Below are 23,651 nucleotides of genomic sequence, written 5' to 3'. Positions count from 1 at the left end.
GAGCAGGCACGGGCCGGCCCGGACTAGGAACACGCACCACTGGCTTGGTGCGAGGGGCAGGAACGGGCCGGGCCGGACTGGCGACGCACACCACTGGCTTGGTGCGAGGAGCAGGAACAGGCCGGGCCGGACTGGCGACGCGCACCACTGGCTTGGTGCGAGGAGCAGGAACAGGCCGGGCCGGGCTGGCGACGCGCACCACTGGCTTGGTGCGAGGAGCAGGAACAGGCCGGGCCGGGCTGGCGACGCGCACCACTGGCTTGGTGCGAGGAGCAGGAACAGGCCGGGCCGGGCTGACGACGCGCACCACTGGCTTGGTTCGAGGAGCAGGAACAGGCCGGGCCGGGCTGACGACGCGCACCACAGGCTTGGTGCGGGAAGCAGGAACGGGCCGGGCCGTACTGGGAACACGCACCACTGGCTTGGTGCGGGGAGCAGGAACGGACTGGACCGGACTGGCGACACGCACCAATTGCTTGGTGCGAGGAGCAGGACTGGGTTCCTTTATTAACCCCCGCTCCTTCTGCTGCCTAACCAGCTCCTCTCGCCGTGCCTCTACTCCTTCCTTCTCCCTTCTAGCCTCCTGTAGCTCCTCCCTCTGACCGAATACCTCCTGCTCCCTCTGAACCAATAGCCCCCGTAATATGGTGGCCTCCTCTCCTAACCTGCAGATCCGTCCTGTCGCGGCCTCCTGCTGCCTCGTCGTCCACACCGTGTGCCCCCCCAAAACATTTTCTTGGGGTTGCCTCTCGGGTCTCCGTCGTCGGCACTGTTGGCGCCGTTTCTCCTCTCTATACCGGGCCTCCACTGTCTCCTTCCAAGGACGGCGATCCATCCCAGCCTGAATCTCCTCCCAAGTCCAGGATCCCTTACCGTCCAGGATCTCCTCCCAGGTCCAGGCTGTCTGCTCCTGGACACGCTGCTTGGTCCTCGTTTGGTGGGATCTTCTGTCACGTTCGTTGTATGACGGGACAGACCAAGCCGCAGCGTGATATGCGTACATGTTTATTTTCTATTAAACACAACGACAAAACCAACTAAACGAAATGTGAAGTCCAAGGTAGACGACACAACATACCTTAACCGGAACAAGATCCCACAACCCACTAGTGCCAATAGGCTGCCTAAGTATGGTCCCCAATCAGAGACAACGAACGACAGCTGCCTCTGATTGGGAACCACACCGGCCAACATAGAACCATACATACTAGATCGACAAACAATGACCAAACACAACAAGGAATATACACACCCTGACTCAACATATAAGCGTCCCCTGAGTCAGGGCGTGACACACACAATAAGCCTGGCTGCATGACTATCTGGGTAAACAACAGAGCCATGAATGATAAGGACACTCCACAAAGGTATCTTAAGGGCAGGGGTTCTCATGTTGGCAGCCATGTTACTCTAACACCTAACCTCATCAGTGCTCTCAATGGAGAGAGCTATTGACTAGCTCTACTCTGTTTGAAACCAAGGCTTTTACCACCTAGGTGACCTTCAATGTCCCTTACATTATTACGGTTAATAGCTAGGGAATGTCTACAACAGAACTAATGACATATCTAACTGTTATGTGTCTGTGTTGTGGTGAAGATGATTAAGAAAAACATTCAATCTAGTGCACATTGCATCACACGAAAATGAATACAAAATTATACCATTTCATATATTCACATGTGCATCATCGTTGTCTTCTAAACAAATCGTAAACGTGGAAGGATCAATTGTGTTTCGTTTCTTTTAGATTTAAATAAAGTAATATTGGCCGAGACATTATAGTGAAAAAACAAGGACCCAGTCCAGAAAGACAGACATGCCCAGACAAGACATCCATTTGAGCAATAGGGAGACACCTGAATGTGTCAGGAAGCTATCTGGGACACACAGGAAGTCACAGTCACAGCTGCAGAGTCATCTCAGACAGATGGAGGGAGAGAACAGTGTGGTCCAGGTGAGAGAGAGAGAGAGAGAGAGAGAGAGAGAGAGAGAGAGAGAGAGAGAGAGAGAGAGAGAGAGAGAGAGAGAGAGAGAGAGAGAGAGAGAGAGAGAGAGAGAATAGATGCATATGTTTGTAAGTGAGACACAGCCAATGTAATGCTGAGGCATCTGGTGTTTGCTGTCCAGGCTGCTAATGATGATGAATGCTTGACATCATGTGTCGCCACCAAATCCAAGAAAAATCACTCACTCCTATTGTTTCACTGATGCCACTTTCACATTGCTACCCACCCCCCTTTTCTGATTTTAGTTCAACATTGGGCTGGATTTCAGTATAAAGGGACAACATGGGCTACACAGTAAAATGCCCTGACAAAATGACAGACCCTCATCCACACTGTAATGGTAGACAAGGGAGTTGTGTAGATTTAAAAATGGGGGCGAGAGAGAGAGAACCACATGGGGCACTCTTCCATCAGCTGTCTATACAAGCCGGCTGGAGGGCTTTTGAGGAAGCCACAGAATGCTTTATTCAGCTTCCTACTGAGAAGTATCGATGGGTGCGTGCCGGATTACACATTTTAATGCAGAAGTCTTCTAAGGGGCCCTGCTGTGGGTATTAATATCACACAAGGCATATTCACAGACAGCCTTGAGGACCTGTCACTCTTGCTGGCAAGCCTCATTGTGCACTCAATAATACCCCATTAAACCTTTTCTTCTTTCTTATCTGTGAAAGAGCAGTCCTTGGCCAAGGTACGGGTCACCAAGTGGAGGCCTGATTGGCTGATTTGCATTATTTACATATTTTGTGTTTGCAGATTTATTAGGTGGAAAATGAATGGAAATGCTCTCCTTCCCTCCCTCGCGGCGTGCCTGCCTGCATGGCGACCACGTGGCTCACTCTTATCAAAGCACCTTGGGATTTCTTTCTGTGGCATATCAGATCGTTCCCCCCCTCCATCCTGCACACAGCCAGTTGGGCAGAAAAGCCATCCATCTTAACAATCCCAGATGCCAATATTAATAGAGATGGACTCCCTGCCTCCATGCACTCAACAAACACAGATGGTAGTGCTCCAAAGCTCCTGACACCAAGTTCAAAACACTGTGGAATTGTCTGCCATGTTGAAAATGATCCACCGCCGCCCACTAATATTATTCTTGTTAACTCTTCGTCGGAAAAGTATTTAAGGATGTTCTTTCTCTCTTTCGGCGAAATAAAGTGCAGCTAAGTGCTGACTGAGATAAAAATCCAAATCTGGGGCTTGATGCTTTGGGTTTTATACTATTTCCACATAAGGCCGTTGACAATTTTGGCTTTTAAACTATTTCCTCATCAAGGCCCCAAATGCCTCTGCATCCCTGCTAAAAGCAGCAAGCGGGGGGATGGTGATGTTGAAGACATCTGGCATGGGAGCCACTCTCACAGATTAGTCATTAGTGCATTCGTTTGAGTTTGATTTAATAACATGTTGACTAATTTAATTCAAGTCACTGGGTTTGTCTACAGGAGACAACTCCGATGAGGAGGATATTCGGCCAGCGTTTTATTTTTATCCCAATGAAATATGACAATGAGTACAGCCCAGCTGTCTAGACAGATATATATAGGGATAGGAGGACAGACAGGAGAGATGCCATGGCACTGATTGCAGCCTCCTCCCTTTGATATGATGGATATCTGCACACCACTTAGAATGTCATTATCTTTGACAGTGTTATCGCCGCCACACCCCCACCACCACAACCACCAACCACCCCGTTTGTAAGCTGTAAAACACTGTAGTTCACTAAGCCCGCTCGGCTATTATGTCTTGGAAGGGAATCTTAAATCAATGTTTTTATTCTGTAAGTGTGTATTATTGGTTAGTTAATGTTGCGGTGGTTTAATAGATAGCTGTTTAAAACTTGTGATGCTGATTTGATAGGATGGGAAGTCCTTTGTGCCATGCAACAAAGGGTCATAGTTGACTACGGGCACCAATCAAGACTTGAGAATCTGCCCCTAAACACATGTTACAGTAGCAAGTCATGTAAGCACACAGGTACATGCACACACAGAAAATAAAACACATGACATCTCCACAGCCAGGGGGTTCATTTAACCCTTAATGTCAGGGTGTGTGTGGGCCTGGATGTTAGAATATAATCTGTGATTAGAGGAGACTAGGGGCTGAGCTGCAATGGGGAGGCATTTATCTTCTGCTCACTATGACAGGTGAGAACATGAAGCCTTCCTTCACTCAGCAGGTCAATGCATCAGACGTCTCCAGGACCAACTATGACAGAGCAATGAGCAATGTCGCTGTGCTGGGGAAGCAACAGAGTCAACAACATGCAAGACCTTGCAAGTTAAACAGGAAGTACAGTATGTTCTATGGCGCTGTGGATTGCTCTTCAGCTACCAATAGATAGGAATAGTTCAGCTATGAATTCCAGCAATTTAAGAAGATATATTATTCGAAAAGCTCAAATGGTGACGCAGTTTAAAAGATATGATGTAATTTGAAATGTAGTTGCCATTGCGAAAAAGTCAAAAAGTCAGTCAGGTGGTGAGATGTGGTCGACAAGTTATTCGGAGATGACAGATGACATTTCTGTAGGGTTACCACTGTAGTGTTCCAGCCCCGAGGCAGAGCTGGCCTTTGGCAGGGCCTGCCTACCCAGCGCCGATCAGCACGCCTCGCGCACACACACACAAACACACACATTCAAATAGAAGCTGCCTTTGTGACTGGCTAGCCCCTCCTATCAGTTACAGTTCCAGGTTAACAGGAAGACATAAAGATGGTGATGCTGATGAGATTTATGTACTAGCAAGGCTGCCTCTTTGATGTATACATCACAACCTGAGTGGTATGCTGCCTCAAACTGTCTGTCGATGTGGTTGAAAAGCACCTTTTAAAATGCCTCTGGGTATGGTGTGGTTTAGTGTTGTGGTTTGTTTGGCAATCAACCAGCTATTCAAACTCCCCCCATTGTTCATGCAAAGTAAAACTCTCAGGTGAACACACCCAGCAGGGATTTTAAGGCAACTGTGAAAGAGAGAGCCTCAGTTGGTTTTGAGAGCTGAATAGAGCCGTGATGAAAATACCTTATAGGGATGGACACAATAATTCTGTTTAAGTGGTACTGTAGAAGAGAGAGAGAGCGAGGGAACCTGTCCTGACAAACATTTCAATGTTACAAACAGTACTCCACACTGAAGGATGAGACTAAAAACAAAACAAAAGATAACTAATGTAAAATATACCCCCCGATACTCTCACAAAAAGTGTGCTATCTAGAATAGAAGGATTCTTCGGCTGTCCCCATAGGAGAACCATTTGAAGAACCCTTTTTGGTATGTAAATTCACTGTGGCAGTGCCTGGGTCTGTGTGTGCCCTGCTGTCTTGGTGGTGGAGGAGTGTCTCTGTCTCCTTAATGACTGACTGAATGCATCTCCTGCTGGGCTCTGCTGCTTCACTTTGCACCTCTTACTTCTGGGACAGTGCTCAAGGATACACCCAGGGAGGGACGGGAACATTTCTAATTATTATGGCAATTATAATCATCCCTGTATTTCAGCAGCAGCAGAGGCTCTCCCTCTCTCTCTCTCTGGACTCCCTTCGTCAGACTGGTAGATAGACTGCTGCTGCACAGAACAGTAATCAACGTTTCTCTCTTCATCATCTCACTGGTGGATGAGGTAAAGCAAAAAGCCTCTTCACCTTGCCTCACTAGTGGATCTAATCAGACACAGCTAGCTAGAGTAGCTTCCCCAGTAGCCCAACCCCAGGGGAAAGGTAATACATTATGGATCTCAGTAAACAACGTTATCTCTCTCCGAGGAGCTATACTCTATAGAGGACCGTCGACTGTAGTAAAGACGGTCTGTGTTCATGTGTAGGTATTCTGTGTTTGGTAGATATACTATGGATCGTAATACTCTCACACGCACGTATGTACGAACACCCTCCTACAGTACCCTACCTCCTCCCACTGGTGGATGTATCTGATGAGCCTGGACAGCCTGAGCAGTCTGAGCAGGCTGAGGATCTTGGTGAAGCGGACGATCCTCAGCGCCCGGGCCGTCTTGTAGAAGTCTGAGTCGATGCGCGTCTCCACGATGAGGAAGATGTAGTCCACAGGTATGGAGGAGATGAAGTCCACCACGAACCAGCTCCTCAGGTACTTGATCTTGATCTGTTGTGGGTCCAGGATGATCTCTGTGTTGTCCTCCTTGACGATGCCCGTGCGGAAGTTGAGCACCAGGTCCATGAGGAAGAAGGTGTCTGAGATCACGTTGAAAATGATCCAGGGGGGCGTGTGCTCATCCTTGAAGAAGGTGATGCCCACCGGGATGACGATCAGGTTCCCCACCATCAGCAGCAGCATGGTCAGGTCCCAGTAGAACCTAGAACAGGAGGAACAACAAATAACTTAGAACATAGAAGAGAATAGGGGGAACCACAGAGAGCTTAGAACCTGGGAGAGAACATGAGGAACCACAGAGAGCTTAGAACCTGAGAGAGAACATGAGGAACCACAGACGGCTTAGAACCTGAGAGAGAACATGAGGAACCACAGACGGCTTAGAACCTAAGAGAGAACATGAGGAACCACAGACGGCTTAGAACCTGAGCGAGAACAGGAAGAACCACAGATGGCTTAGAACCTGAGAGAGAACAAGAGGAACCCCATAGTGGGGAACCTGATCAACATCCCTATCAGTAGCAGTATAGTCAACTCCAGCAGCACCTGGGAGAGACAGGAATTGGGTAGAGAGGATTTAGGTGAAAAGAAGATCAACAGCTACCTCTCCCTGAGAAGTACCGCTACCACTGATCACAATACATGTACATAAGCTACAGCAGCTAACTAGGATGAGCGGTTAGTTTTAAACTATCACATAGACTGTACTGTACTGAACTGCTTTATACAGTGAGGGAAAAAAGTATTTGATCCCCTGCTGATTTTGTACGTTTGCCCACTGACAAAGACATGATCAGTCTATAATTTTTATGGTAGGTTTATTTGAACAGTGAGAGACAGAATAACAACAAAGAAAATGCAGAAAAACGCATGTCAAAAATGTTATAAATTGATTTTCATTTTAATGAGGGAAATAAGTATTTGACCCATCTGCAAAACATGACTTAGTACTTGGTGGAAAAACCCTTGTTGGCAATCACAGAGGTCAGACGTTTCTTGTAGTTGGCCACCAGGTTTGCACACATCTCAGGAGGGATTTTGTCCCACTCCTCTTTGCAGATCTTCTCCAAGTCATTAAGGTGTCGAGGCTGACGTTTGTCAACTCGAACCTTCAGCTCCCTCCACAGATTTTCTATGGGATTAAGGTCTGGAGACTGGCTAGGCCACTCCAGGACCTTAATGGCCTTCTTCTTGAGCCACTCCTTTGTTGCCTTGGCCATGTGTTTTGGGTCATTGTAATGCTGGAATACCCATCCATGACCCATTTTCAATGCCCTGGCTGAGGGAAGGAGGTTCTCACCCAAGATTTGACGGTACATGACCTCGTCCATCGTTCCTTTGATGAGGTGAAGTTGTCCTGTCCCCTTAGCAGAAAAACACCCCCAAAGCATAATGTTTCCACCTCCATGTTTGACGGTGGGGATGGTGTTCTTGGGGTAATAGGCAGCATTCCTCCTCCTCCAAACACGGCGAGTGGAGTTGATGGCAAAGAGCTCGATTTTGGTCTCATCTGACCACAACACTTTCACCCAGTTCTCCTCTGAATCATTCAGATGTTCATTGGCAAACTTCAGATGGGCCTGTATACAGTGGGGGAAAAAAGTATTTAGTCAGCCACCAATTGTGCAAGTTCTCCCACTTAAAAAGATGAGAGAGGCCTGTAATTTTCATCATAGGTACACGTCAACTATGACAGACAGAATGAGAAAAAAAAATCCAGAAAATCACATTGTAGGATTTTTAATGAATTTATTTGCTAATTATGGTGGAAAATAAGTATTTGGTCAATAACAAAAGTTTCTCAATACTTTGTTATATACCCTTTGTTGGCAATGACACAGGTCAAATGTTTTCTGTAAGTCTTCACAAGGTTTTCACACACTGTTGCTGGTATTTTGGCCCATTCCTCCATGCAGATCTCCTCTAGAGCAGTGATGTTTTGGGGCTGTCGCTGGGCAACACGGACTTTCAACTCCCTCCAAAGATTTTCTATGGGGTTGAGATCTGGAGACTGGCTAGGCCACTCCAGGACCTTGAAATGCTTCTTACGAAGCCACTCCTTTGTTGCCCGGGCGGTGTGTTTGGGATCATTGTCATGCTGAAAGACCCAGCCACGTTTCATCTTCAATGCCCTTGCTGATGGAAGGAGGTTTTCACTCAAAATCTCACAATACATGGCCCCATTCATTCTTTCCTTTACACGGATCAGTCGTCCTGGTCCCTTTGCAGAAAAACAGCCCCAAAGCATGATGTTTCCACCCCCATGCTTCACAGTAGGTATGGTGTTCTTTAGATGCAACTCAGCATTCTTTGTCCTCCAAACACGACGAGTTGAGTTTTATTTTTAAAGTTATATTTTGGTTTCATCTGACATTCTCCCAATCCTCTTCTGGATCATCCAAATGCACTCTAGCAAACTTCAGACGGGCCTGGACATGTACTGGCTTAAGCAGGGGGACATGTCTGGCACTGCAGGATTTGAGTCCCTGGCGGCGTAGTGTGTTACTGATGGTAGGCTTTGTTACTTTGGTCCCAGCTCTCTGCAGGTCATTCACTAGGTCCCCCCGTGTGGTTCTGGGATTTTTGCTCACTGTTCTTGTGATCATTTTGACCGACCCCACGGGGTGAGATCTTGCGTGGAGCCCCAGATCGAGGGAGATTATCAGTGGTCTTGTATGTCTTCCATTTCCTAATAATTGCTCCCACAGTTTATTTCTTCAAACCAAGCTGCTTACCTATTGCAGATTCAGTCTTCCCAGCCTGGTGCAGATCTACAATTTTGTTTCTGGTGTCCTTTGACAGCTCTTTGGTCTTGGCCATAGTGGAGTTTGGAGTGTGACTGTTTGAGGTTGTGGACAGGTGTCTTTTATACTGATAACAAGTTCAAACAGGTGCCATTAATACAGGTAACGAGTGGAGGACAGAGGAGCCTCTTAAAGAAGAAGTTACAGGTCTGTGAGAGCCAGAAATCTTGCTTGTTTGTAGGTGACCAAATACTTATTTTCCACCATAATTTGCAAATAAATTCATAAAAAATCCTACAATGTGATTTTCTGGATTATTTTTTCTCAATTTGTCTGTCATAGTTGGCGTGTACCTATGATGAAAATTACAGGCCTCTCTCATCTTTTTAAGTGGGAGAACTTGCACAATTGGTGGCTGACTAAATACTTTTTTTCCCCACTGTATGTGCTTTCTAGAGCAGGGGGACCTTGCGGGCGCTGCAGGATTTTAGTCCTTCACAGCATAGTGTGTTACTGATTGTTTTCTTGGTGACTATGGTCCTAGCTGCCTTGAGATCATTGACAAGATCCTCCCGTGTAGTTCTGGGCTGATTCCTCACCGTTCTCATGATCATTGCAACTCCACGAGGTGAGATCTTGCATGGAGCCCCAGGCTGAGGGAGATTGACAGTTATTTTGTGTTTCTTCCATTTGCGAATAATCGCACCAACTGTTGTCACCTTCTCACCAAGCTGCTTGGCGATGTGCTCCTAATCTCAGCTCGTTACCTGTATAAAAGAAACCTGGGAGCCAGAAATCTTTCTGATTGAGAGGGGATCAAATACTTATTTCCCTCATTAAAATGCAAATCAATTTATAACATTTTTGACATGCGTTTTTCTGAATTTTGTTGTTGTTATTCTGTCTCTCACTGTTCAAATAAACCTACCATTACAATTATAGACTGATCATGTCTTTGTCAGTGGGCAAACGTACAAAATCAGCAGGAGATCAAATACTTTTTTCCCTCACTGTACCACCACTGACATCCAACCTTTTCAATAATTCATGTGGTTTAGGATTGTGTACACTATGGCCATGTGTCTTGACCAGCCACTAAATCTAAGTCTTTGAAGGCCTTTAAAAAATAATGATATGCCATTTTTAATTAAACTAAATCCCTGATACGGCTAGTTTGAACCTGTATGACTCATGGCTGTCACAACATGTGTTCACATGGTATCCTACTGTGGCTCTCATGAAGGAGTAATGACACACAGTTGCAGCCTTGCCTTCATCTCCCAGTCTGTCTTGATGCATAACCTATTTGCCTCCTGCTTGTGGTTGCTGGGCGCACATTTAAAAAGGTAAATGAGGCTTAAATGTTGATTACAAAGTGTGGCGTGACCTTGTCCATCTTCCCAGTCGCACAGTTTGGTTATAAATTACACACTCTGCCCGCTTTGTAATTGAATCCAGATTGGTAGTGTTGTATAAAGGAGGATATACAGTATCCTTGGTGCTCTATAGATTGCATCGAGGGAGAGGGTCCCGCATTGTGAACTGGTTCTTGTGGGTAGGGAAGGATGATTTAACCACTCAAGTTTAACTGGCCCCATAAAAATCCATCTCAGAGCAAAACCAATTTAAAGCAGAGACCCAGAAAAAATGAAAAAATATACAATTCTCTATGTTGATGTTTGCTTGGCTGTGATGGCTCTCAGTGGAGATGAACATTCCAATTGCTTCTGAGATCACTGTGCTGCCTGTCTATGGACACATTACATTACTTTGAAATAAACATTAATTACAGGGATATTACACACAGATGTCTAAGACAGTTGAGCCGCATTGTGCCATGGATTATGGTTTACAAAAACCATAAATACACACACACATACGTGCACACACACACACACTCTCTCCCACACACACGCGCACACGCACACACACTGACACACACTAAACCCCCTCTCGCTGACACACTGACACACGAAACAGTGACAGTAATTGGAATTCTTCAAAGTACAAGGGTATCCACGGTTTCAGTTTCTTGTCAAGCAGAGTTATATTTAGAAATACATTTCTGCCACTGTGTTTGCTCATGTTAATATTTAAAGCCCAAGAGGACAAGACAAAACTTCAAAGGAAATAACATGTACACGTGTAATGACATTTACTCTTCGAATTCTTCCCATTCCCTCGTATTCCCCATGTCAGGAAGAAGTGTGTGAGTTGACATCATGAACACAAAACAGCTTGCTAACGGGCTGGAGGTGCACCAATGGCCCTTAAAGCCGCTGCAAACACTATGTGCTAATATATCCATTTATTTTCGTACCAACACCTGCTCATTGTCCTCGCCACTTTTCTGCCAGTTTCATGGTGACCTCAGAGGACTTGACTGTTAGTTTAAACTAGGTCGTGAAGAAACAAACACAGACATCAGGAAGTAGAAAAAGCCCAGCTGGCAGACTGTCTTGTCTATTTGAACAGAGAGAGAGAGAGGAGGCTGAGAAGAGACATGGGTAGGCTGTGGAGAGGCAGGGGAAGAGGGCTCCTCCACATGCTTACTGGGCCTCAGAGAGAGGGATGGAGGGGTATGCAAGCTACTGTCAGGATCCCCTGAGAGGGCCTGGGGCCAAGAGAGGGGACACACACCTGTGTGAACTCCACCTGTTCCCTAGGATGACGTAATGGGGATTTGTGTTCAACAGCCTTCCCAAGCCTCTGGTCATGTACTGTACATACTATAGCCTCCTACAGACATCAACCATGTGTCTGTCTCCCAATACCTCAAGTCTCTAGGTCTCCTCAATGTCAGAGATTCACAACCGTGGTGATGAAGGTTGTGACCCATGATGGAAATATTGTGGAACAAACAACCACGTTTCCATCCAACCTTGTTATGCGAGGGTCGGAGAAAACATTTCACGACAGGCCCGATGGAAACAGCAAATTTGTCGGTAAACTTTCCAAATGTCGACAAAACAAAACATGCTAGACAAGGTGGGATCTTTTTGTGTTGGTATCATTAATTATGCAAGAAATGGCGTTGGAAATGCCTTTATGAGCAAATATTGATATAATAAGTCAACTTGGAGGCACGCGATGATATGTTGTGTGGTCCTCCCACTACGACTCGGAAAAGCATGCTGTTTATTAGGCTAAAGATGAAATAAGTTATGATGAACTTCACAGGATGGTGAAAGTGCACGGTGATGAGCTTGATGCTCCTTTCCAATAGATATTGAGGGTCTTATTCTGGTGACATGATGATCGATGCTTGGCTGGCATTTGACAAATAAAAAGAATCTCGCTCTTTTGTCCATAATAATCTCATCATGTAGTAGGCTGTACCTGCACTGTTTCTGTGAGCTGTTGGCTAGAATGCGCGTGCCAAGACCAAAGTGGGCACATTTGCTATATAACGCACATTTCTTTGTGTGTCAAAACCATCAGTAGAGTTTAAAATGCGATGGAAACCTATTTAAATTGTGTTTTTTATTCAGTACATGGCAAAGGTTACTTTTATGTGCACTACGTCATCACGCACAGCCTTTTATCCCCAACAAGTCAATTTGATGGAAAATTTGATGGGAAAATGTGCATATTGTTTTTATGCTGACTTTAGAGTATTCCCACTACCATCTGTCTCCAACTGGATGGAAATCTAGCAACTAACCAGGTTTCCATTCAACCTTTTTATGCGAGTAAAGAACATGTTGGATAAAGAAATTCAAGACAGGCATGATGGAAACAGCTAATTTGTCGACAAAACAAAACACGCTAGACAAGGTGGGATCTGTAAAATGTATTATACGAGAAATGCCGGTAGAAACGCCTTTATGCGCAAATATTGATATAATAACCATCATATCGAAGTAAACTTGGAGGCACACGATGATATGTTGTGGCTCAGCCGCAAAGTGGTAGGCCACACAAGCTCACAGAACGGGACCGCTGAGTGCTGAAGCGCGTAGAGCGTAAAACTCGTCTGTCCTCGGTTGCAACACTCACTATTGAGTACCAAACTGCCTCTGGAAGCAACGTCAGCACAATAACTGTTTGTCTGGAGCTTCATGAAATGGGTTTTCCAAGGCCGAGCAGCCACACACAAGCCTAAGATCACCATGTGCAATGCCATCGGCTGGAGTGGAGTAAAGCTCGCCGCCATTGGACTCTGGAGCAGTGGAAATGTGTTCTCTGGAGTGATGAATCACGCTTCACCATCTGGCAGTCCGACGGACGAATCTGGGTTTGGCGAATGCCAGGAAAACGCTACCTGCCCGAATGCATAGTGCCAACTGTAAAGTTTGGTGGAGGAGGAGTAATGGTCTGGGGCTGTTTCTCATGGTTCGGGCTAGGCCCCTTAGTTCCAGTGTACAGCATACAATGACATTCTAGACGATTCTGTGCTTCCAACTTTGTTCTAACATCTAGTGGAAAGCCTTCCCAGAAGAGTGGAGGATGTTATAGCAGCAAAGGGGGGACCAACTCCATATTAATGAACATGATTTTGGAATGAGATGTTCGACGAGCAGGTGTCCACATACTTTTGGTCATGTAGTGTAGCTATTGGTATTTCTATTCAAGAATCAATTACACATCTGGTTCTGTGTAAATGTGCATGACTTATCTCTCTCTGTGTGTGTGGGTGTGCTATTTTTCAATTTCACGCTTGCTATTGCGTTCTAATGGAGGTCAGCCCACCTAAACATAGCAGGGATCCATTTACTGTGTTTTATTATGCATTGGGATCCTGACATAGAGGAATATTGTTCTATAAATATAGCAGTGAGCGCAGGGCTGGGCAGGGTGGTGGACGAACATTGCAAAGGCACAAAATCCCTATCTCTATGTCTGTCTGTCTGAATTGTGGATTGATAGCTTTTCCCCTTTATAAAACAAAAGGCAGCGTCCTTCATGGTGATATCAGTGCAGGCAGCGGTACACTGCTGCGGTGTAGAGAGAGAGGGAGAGAGATCGAGAGAGAGAGAGAGAGGGCGAGAGAGAGGGAGAGAGAGAGGGAGAGAGCCACAGAGAGAGGGAGAGTTTGAGGGAGGAGAGAGAGAGATCCAGAGAGGGAGTTGCATAGCTTACACCTGAATTGTTATAGTGCTGGGGAGGGACTGCTCACTGTCATGACGACAGACCCGTGACATTTCCATGCCTGCTCGTCTAGAGAGACAGAGGTACGGTACACACCACACCATCTGCTCTCCTGGGAAGTGACCAAGGACTGCAGATCCATGTTTTTACCCTCAGAGTGCCTCCTGCTACAAGATAAACCTCTCTCCCACTCACCACCCTGTCCTGGAGATAGCTACCTGGGGCCACAGTAGCCCATCCTGGTGTCACCGTCATACTGGGGCTCTGATATCACCCACAGAGGGCTAGAGTACTGGACGTATTCACACTCCTATCACCCAATATGAACATGTTGAAAAGGCATAAAGGTGTGTGTGTGCGTGCGTTGCCCGCGGGGTGCCGTCTCTACCTGTTGGCAGACACGCTGGGAGAGTGATGGCAAGGCATCCAGGTAGGTTGTCTGTCATGTCAGATACACTAGCCTTGCGGTGTGTGTGTGTGTGTGTGTGTGTGTTTGTGTGTGTGTGTGTGTGTGTTTGCTCCCCTTCATTCGGCATGGCGTCAGACTGAATGAGGACAGCAGAACAACAATGTGTGTTCCTGTTCCTCCCCGCTCTTCCTTCCCAGAGAGCAGCACCACAATCATTCACTGTAAATGTGATTCTGACTGATTGAATGATTGATGTTGATCTATTTATGAATATGAAAAGTAGTTCCCCTCTTGAATAATTCATTTCCTTGTTTTGTGTGGTTTTTCTCTCCTTTCCCTCGTTCTTGTGAGAGGCTGTTTTGTGTGAGGATGAGGAGTCCTCGTCAGAAGTGCTGACTCACCATCTGCCTGAGGATATTGCCCCATGTCACATGAGACCGCCTGCATCAATTTGACCACTGGCCACTGGGTACTCTAACCCATCTTAGGGGGGTCACTACTGTACTATGGGGACAGTGAACAGTTGGCTTGACTGTGTGTGTGTGTGTGCGCGTGTTTGTGTGTGTTGGTGTGTGCAGTGGTGGGAACACATTAACCCTTAGGCCTCTTCTGACAGGCGAGTGATGAGGGAAAATTAAGCATGTTAGTCTAATACAAGGACAACACACACACACATAGCCATTGTGCAAGACAGTTCTCCTTTGGGCCAGTTGGCACACTATGAGACAATAACACGAGGAAATTGAAGTGTCCAGGAGAGAATCGGGTTAAAAGGGTTAATCCTATTTTTGTTGACACCCCGCTCCGATGAACTGCCATGACGGCACTGACTTTGCTAAGCACAGCCGGCGGGCTCACTACGAGCACATCACTGACACTGGGGCTACGCAGTCGAAGGTGGCTATTTTTAGGTGAGACGGACCGTTTTATCAGTCCTGAGCACTGCCGCTATCGTAAGAAGAATTCACCGGAGAGAAGCACCAAATCTCCTCAACCTTGGAGTGAGGAAAAACAGACCATTTACTAAACACCGACATGGAGAATAGAGAATGGGGGAATCTAATGAAAGGAACGGCCCTTTCCTAATACTGCAAAACATATGAATAACACCATTAATAAGATTACAATAGCCAGGTGATGATGGACCATTGCAGGATTTTCATCCAGCTAAAAAACCCTGTTCTGTAAGAGTCTCCCAGCTGCTCCTAAACTCCAGAGCAGAGACAGGTTTGACCTCTGATGCTGGATCTGGTAGAGATCTATACTGTCTAAGGCCTTGTCTATATTAAAGTCAGAGTTAATATATTCTGGGATTCGACAGCTAAGAAGAGTCCAATCCTTTTGCATATAGATTGAGAATGCATTCTGGTAACTGTCAAGCGCATAATGACCTCCACTGTGACCAGTGATTGGAAAACACATGCAATGTACCGCTTATTCATGAAAAATGAACCACTTCCAAAGAGAAATACTAAGACCCCATAATAAAACAAAGCTACACAACAAAGCTAGACAGCAAGCAATAAGCCCATCCAAAATATTTATCACGTTTTGGATACTCAATCTTTATCTCTTATGAATAACAACAATCTAATCGAAGAAGCCACTCTGCAGAATAAACAGCAGTACAAGGGAGACTGAATGTTTGAAGGAGTCGGAGAGGACTTTCTCCAACGCCCAGCACCCCAGTAGCATATTACTATTTCTTTCCTATTAAAGGTGCTGCTGGCTGGCGCCACCAGTGGAGAGAGGCACAGTGTCCCTGTCCCTGTCCTTGTCCCTGGTCGCAGCTCACAGAGTCCTTCACACACTGCTGAGTCCCTCCCCAGAGCAGAGTATAGGCAGAACAGAGCATGGCACGTTAGTTACCTGCTCGGGGGAATAAAAGACTCCACAAGGATACTCCACAGGCAGCACAGTCAGCAACTCACTGTGCCCTCCACAAAAACAAAAGGACCACTGTGCACAGTCCATAGGCCTACCAGAGGAGAACACAGGGCATCTGAAATGGCACCCTATTCTATATAAATAGTGCACTACTTTCGACCAGGGCCCATAAAATAGTGTGCCATTTCAGATGCACCCACAGACTGCTCTCCAGCCTGCTCTTATCCCCCTGACTACATGTAGCTGGATCTCCATTCTCTACTTCCTGCCTGCCTGTCATTTCGCCCCCTAATTGCATCCATCTTTATTATCATGACCCATTGTTATCTATGTACTGTATCTCCCAGGAGGACTTGTTGGATGTCATGTCTAGGGGTTTTCTATCAGTCAACCACTGAGTGTTGATGTGGGAGAGAGAACAGCGCACAGTGCTGGGTGCCTCCTATATACATATCACCCTGTTTCCCAGGAGAGAGAGTGAACAGCTGTCTCCTAAACCAGATGAAGAGCTAACCTAATGTACTACCATAGCTGCCATTATATTAGCAGTCAGTCACATTGTAGGCTACACTGTCACCTTGCAGCTCACTTCCCCAGCCCCCAATCTCAGCCCCCAGCCCCATGTAGCCCCAGCCCACTCCCAGGCCCCAGCCCTATACCCCAGCCTCAGCCCCAGAGCCCCCCTCACACCTCAGCCCTAGCCTAGCTCGAGCCCCAGCCCTCCCTCCTACCTCCAGCCCCCTCACTCCCCTAGCCCTGACCCTGTCAATTATCTTCCCCAACCAGGTGATGTAATCAGCAAATGGAGCAGCAGGAATGAAAGCCTTTATATCCATCTCAGAGATGTTGATCCAGGGTCAGAGTGAGAGAGAGAGAGAAAGGGTGAGAACAAATGTGAGAGGGAACTGAGAGTGAAAACAAGATGGTGCGAAACAAATGAGTGGGAGAGAAAGGTTGAGGAGAGAATGAGAGGGAGAGAAGGGCGGAAAAAGGAGGGAGGAAGAATTCATCTCCTTATATTCTGTTCAGTGGCTAAAGCAGCACATAATCTCTCTTCTTTTCATATACCGAGCCCTGTTGCTCGAAACTCCACAGAAATTGTAAGCACATTTTAGCACATTTTATCCCACCCTCCCCCCAAAAAAGATAAGGTAAGAGGGAAAAATATAGCCAAAATTAATGCAGCTTAAAACCCAGCAGTTTATGGAAAACCCTTACTAAGAAGTAGTTTTAAGCATAAAATGAAATAAAAATGTGGGGCGCGATGCAGAGTTGATCTGGTTTTTGCTGGTCTGCGTGAGAAGGCAAAAGCAGAGGCTTATCTGACTGTTAAACCAAATAGGACCGGATTTATCTTGTTTATTTGTTATTTCTGTAATTTCTTGAGTGTATGTGCTAAATAGTGCACATGCATTTGATTTAAACATATTTCCCTGCCACCACCTTTCCTATTCAGTCTTCCCTGGCAGGTGCTAACAATAGCCTGGGAAAATAATCTAACTGAATTACAAATAACGGGGAAGAAGAGGTCTTTGGAGATGTGGAAGAGAAATGGGAGAGTCACACCAACACTACGTCTCTTAATCCAGCCATTTGTCTGAGTCTTCTAGTCAGACGGCAAGCGCAGCGTGAGGGTGGGAGGAGGCCAAACACATTGCGGCTGGGGAACGGGGAAGTACTTCCTGTGAATCATGGCAGCCACACAGACAGGGCTCTTTATTCTGCCGGACTCCACTCAGGCCCTCCATAAGTGGAGAGGTTGTTGCAGTGAGTAGGAGCCCCACTGGTTCCCTATGGTTTAGTAGTGCTATAGCAGGCAGCACTGCTACTGCTGCCAACGGCCTGGTGAATAGAAGCCACATCTGTTTCTCAAACATCACTGGCCTGAGAAAAGGCAAGTTAACAAACATTTTGCAAGAAAGTGGGCACTATCTATAGACACTATTTATAGACACTATCTACAGACACTCACTATCTACAGACACTCACTATCTATAGACACTCACTCTCTACAGACACTCACTATCTATAGACACTCACTCTCTACAGACACTCACTCTCTATAGACACTCACTCACTATAGACACTCACTATCTATAGACACTCACTAGCTACAGACACTCACTCTCTATAGACACTCACTATCTATAGACACTCACTATCTATAGACACTCACTCTCTACAGACACTCACTCTCTATAGACACTCACTATCTACAGACACTCACTCTCTATAGACACTCACTATCTATAGACACTCACTCTCTACAGACACTCACTATCTATAGACACTCACTCTCTACAGACACTCACTATCTATAGACACTCACTATCTACAGACACTCACTCTCTATAGACACTCACTATCTATAGACACTCACTAGCTACAGACACTCACTAGCTACAGACACTCACTCTCTATAGACACTCAATCGCTATAGACACTCACTATCTATAGACACTCACTATCTATAGACACTCACTATCTTCACTGAGTGTACAAAACATTATGAACACCTTCCTAATATAGAGTAATATTGAACACCTTCCTTTTGCCCTCAAAACAGCCTCAATTTGTCGGGGCATGGACTCTACATGGTATCGAAAGCGTTCCACAGGGATGCTGGCCCATGTTGACTCCAATGCTTCCCACAGTTGTGTCAAGTTGGCTGGATGTCCTTTGGGTGGTGGACCATTCTTGATTCACACAGGAAACTGTTGAGCATGAAAATCCAAGCAGCGTTGCAGTTCTTGACACACTCAAACCGGTACGACTGGCACCTACTACCAATGGCACACATACACAATCTCTCAATTGTCTCAAGGTTTAAAAATCCTTCTTTAACCTGTCTCCACCCCTTCATCTACACTGATCGAAGTGGATTTAACAAGTGACATCAATAAGCTGTTCTCAAAAGCAAAATAAAAAATAAATGATATACAAAATTGCCTTTTTTTTATGTAATGTTTTTTCTCAATGTGTTTGGTGTTTTTTATGCTCAAAATCCCAAAATGTGCTAAAACTGCATCAGAAGCTCTTGTCGATCTGAGCCTACCTTCCCATCCATTCAAATCGTTGACATGCCGCATTTCCTGACTGCAGTCATGTTGATGGACAGGGTAGGTATAGGCCTCGCTGCTTATACTAGCTTACTTCGTTGCATTGTGCAGATTTCATATTTTGCGCATGCGTATTGCCTTTAAGGCTTAAACAAGCTGTGTGGGAAAAGCACTGCTTATTTGGGCGTGTCTACATAATTTGGCGCTCATCTCGTAAACTGAGTAAGGAAGCTAGATAGCGAGTAAAAACAACCTGACAAAATGGATACTATACAGCTGGCTTCCTGACCTTCAACAGAGGAACGGACAGAAAATCATCAGATCGTTATAAACAGGAGTGGTATGAACAAAAACACTGGCTGTGTGGCTGCGTTTACTGTTTCCCTTGCCTGCTCTTCTCATAATTTCATATTCGGACTATCTCTGAAACTCACTTCGATAATACCTTTGATGATACAGTGGTAGCAATACATGGTTATAACATCTACAGAAAAGACAGAAATGCCAATGGTGGAAGTGTTGCTGTTTATATTCAGAACCACATTCCTGTAAAGCTTAATATAATATAATATAATAATATGCCATTTAGCAGACGCTTTTATCCAAAGCGACTTACAGTCATGCGTGCATACATTTTTTGTGTATGGGTGGTCCCGGGGATCGAACCCACTACCTTGGCGTTACAAGCGCTGTGCTCTACCAGCTGAGCTACAGGAGGAGGATCTCATGTTAAATACTGTTGGCTACAGTTTTATCTGCCTCACCTAAAGCCCATTCTTGTGGTAAGCTCCTATAGACCACCAAGTGCTAACAGTCAGTATCTGGATAACATGTGTGAAATGCTTGATAATGCATGTGATATCAACAGAGACATATATTTTCTGGGTGATTTAAATATTGACTGGCTTTCATCAAGCTGCCCACTCAAGAAAAAGCGTCAAACTGTAACCAGTGCCTGCAACCTGGTTCAGGTTATCAGTCAACCTACTAGGGTAGTTACAAACAGAACAGGAATGAAATCATCAACATATATTGATCACATCTTTAAGATGGGGAGAAGTCTGTCTATATTAAAGCACTGCTCTGCCTTCTTAACAACACTTTCAACAACGCAGTTCCAACTGGCCCTAGTTTTGTCGCACCTGAACTACTGTTCAGTCGTGTTATCAAGAAGAGGGACTTAGGAAAATCCCAATTGGCTCAGAACAGGGCAGCATTAATGACATGCATGTCAATCTCTCATGGCTCAAAGTGGAGGAGAGATTGACTTCATCACTACTTGTTTTTGTAAGAAGTGTTGACAAGCTGAATGCACCGAGCTGTCTGTTTTAAACTAATAGCACACAGCTCAGACACCAATGCATACCCCACAAGACATGCCACCAGAGGTCTCTTCACAATCCCAAAGTCCATAACAGATTATGGGAGGCGCACAGTACTACATAGAGCCATGACTACATGGAACTCTATTCCACATCAGGTAACTGCTGCAAGCAGTAGAATCAGATTTAAAAAACATAAAAATACACCTTATTGAACAGCGTCGACTGTGAAGAGACACACACACAGATACAGACACACGCATACGCACACAGGCACTAGCACACACACTCTACACACGTACATTGTGGTATTGTTGTATGGTGGTATCGTGCATTTTGTGTTGTGGATATGTAGTGGTGTAGCGATGTTATATGATGTACTGTTTTATATTTTGTTTTATGTGTAATGTAAGTGTCTTGATGTGTTTTGACCCCAGGAAGAGTAACTGCTGCCTTGGCAGCAGCTAATGGGGATCCCTAATAAAACACAAATACAAATACACACTGGGGACAACAGAAGGCTGCTACTGTGACATCAACAACCTGATGCCCTCATCAAACACGAAAAATCGGCTTCCCACACCCAACACCAGATCACCCTAACAACTTTGGGGAACACACGGCTCGATCTGGCATTAAATGAGCAGCAAGAACAACAAGTGACCATGCACAATGCTAACCCACTGGGCACACATTGGTTGAATCAACGTTGTTTCCACGTCATTACAAGGAAATTACGTTGAACCAATGTAGAATAGACGTTGAATTGACGTCTGTGCCCAGTGGGAAGGTAGCCTAAAGGAAAACCGTGAGATTTTGAAGAAGGACCTTATTATAGCAACATGCTTAGGGAAACAAGAGTTAGCATTTCGGGGTAATGATGAACCCAGACACTTGAAGATTTCCACTGTGTTTTTGGGTAGGCCTACATCAAACAGAATACAGAATGATTTGATTTAAACAGTCAGCGATGTAAGGACAGAGGAATGGACTTTATTTAAAAGTAAAGGTAGGCCTAAATGCATTTTCGTTTGCAATTTGCAGGTTAGGCTACTGTTGAATGAACATGAGAATAATTGTTTATTAGCCTTTACAAACTTGTAAAATGTAATCAGTGTGTGTGAAACTAACTGTGCCCACAAACCGTCGACTTGCCTGTCCACAAACGGTAAGAATTATAGCTGGCTAGACAGAGGTGCTGCCATTGAGCACCGCAGAGTTAACCTGCCCGAGGCACTGTCCATTCAGCAGTGCTAAATCCTGGTCACGGCCTCAGCTACCTTTATAAAATACTTTCTTCTGAAGCTCATTTTCGTCATTGTTCCAGCCCATTCTCTTATGGAATACTCAAGGAAAAAATCCTGAAGTATCCCTTTAAGTTTAAACCTATCCCTAACCTTAACCCTAACCATTCTGAGTTAATGCCTAAACTTAAGTTTTAGTTTCACTTTTGCAGAGTTTGACTGACAGCTAAAATACGGCACTACATGGCATAATTAAAACGTAACGCAGTGTCTTAATTCTGTTACTGCAGTTACACCACAGCCTGAGGTTTCATTTGGAGATTGGCTTGCATTGTTCGGTCGAGTGGAGTAATGTGTCACTGGAACCTGCAGCAATTGTAATTACAGCTTCAGCTGGCCTTGATGATTACAAATCAAACTTGTCTTTCTTCAAGAAAACGTGCTGTTAATTTCACAAGGCCGCCATCATGTCCCCAGATTAAGAAACATCACCACAATGATATCTGACCGTAATCCACATAGATTTTAGTCCGAAAATCTATACTCCTTTTTCCTTTTCCTCCACCTATCTCATGTGGGAATGTTGGTTCATTCTATATTCCCCTATCACAGGTCTTTTATCCAAATGGCCTGGGGATAGATATGTCTAGCAGGCTGCAGCAGGCAGGTCTGCAGAGCTCTAGGTCACCTAGATGTCACACCAATGGCACACACACACATACACACACACACAGGGCTTGAGACTTTTTCCTTCACTGTAGGGTGATGAATAGAGAGAAAAATAACTTTTCACATCACACAACACTCCCCCTGAAACGTTGAGATAAGTAAAACTGACATATTTACCACTGGTCCGCGGGACAATAATCACAGACGTCTAGCGGCAAGAAAAACACATTTGATAGTGAAAAGTGTTAAAAGAAGAAAAACTTGTGAATGGATCTGGGCTATCTGGGGTTGTGAATCCACCTGGTGAGATTATAAATTGATGTTGCAGAGGACAGAGCAATGGGAAGGACACACAACGAACCAACACAGCATTTGCCAGGTGACAAAAATACATCAAAAATACTAGGAGGATGAAGGATGACATCTATTGTTACCGGGGAAAGGCAGAGCCAGCCTTTTCCCATTTAGAAAATGTATATCAATCAATATAATCTCACCCCCGCAGATTACCATCACTATGCCAAGGTTACTTTCTAATTAAATGACATTCTAGGAAAAAAAGACATTGACATACATAAAAATACATATATTCTCAAATCAGTCATTTGCTTTGCATGTCATGCTCCCACAAGTGTGCTGAGGTCACACGGTACATTTCAATCACTCTGCCGCCGTGCCATGTTGACTGGCAGCCCTCCCCCCACGGCACGGCCCAAACCTCAGCCTCTCCATCCCATCCTCCCACCATTAAATAAATTGTGTTGTAATAATCTCCTGTGATGTGATGTGTGCTCCTAATATTGGTGGATGGACAGGGCAGCAGCCTCTTTTGATTACCCCACTCTCAGGCTCAGCCAGATCCAGAGCTCTCGCTAATCCTGTGCTTTACCTTCACTCAATTAAAAAAGGGTGCAATGACTCCTCCGGCCGCACCCGTTTCCCCACTATGGCATCCCCTACTACATAGGCTATTAGCACTGTACTGTAGTGTGCCGTGCAGAGGAGAGGAGAGACATGCTCCATGAGGGCTGGCTGGGGGCCGGACCCGGGGGAGACACTCACTCCCAACACCCACCAATAGAGC

At 45.4% G+C, this 23,651-nt stretch overlaps 1 pseudogene across 1 annotated transcript in view; it reads right to left on the bottom strand.

The window, feature by feature from the left end:
- Window positions 1-23,651, bottom strand: part of LOC311111347 (potassium/sodium hyperpolarization-activated cyclic nucleotide-gated channel 4-like) — a 69,900-nt pseudogene that overhangs the window by 38,683 nt on the left and 7,566 nt on the right. The window contains exon 2 of the transcript in view: window positions 5,921-6,344. The product of the transcript in view is annotated as a potassium/sodium hyperpolarization-activated cyclic nucleotide-gated channel 4-like (transcript). The remainder of the gene's footprint in view (window positions 1-5,920; window positions 6,345-23,651) is intronic.

Source organism: Coregonus lavaretus, assembly GCF_964263955.1.
Source record: "Coregonus lavaretus genome assembly, chromosome: 37".
Lineage (NCBI taxonomy): Eukaryota > Metazoa > Chordata > Actinopteri > Salmoniformes > Salmonidae > Coregonus > Coregonus lavaretus.
Note: the sequence above shows the minus strand (reverse complement) of the source record. Positions and strands in the feature narration are given on the sequence as shown.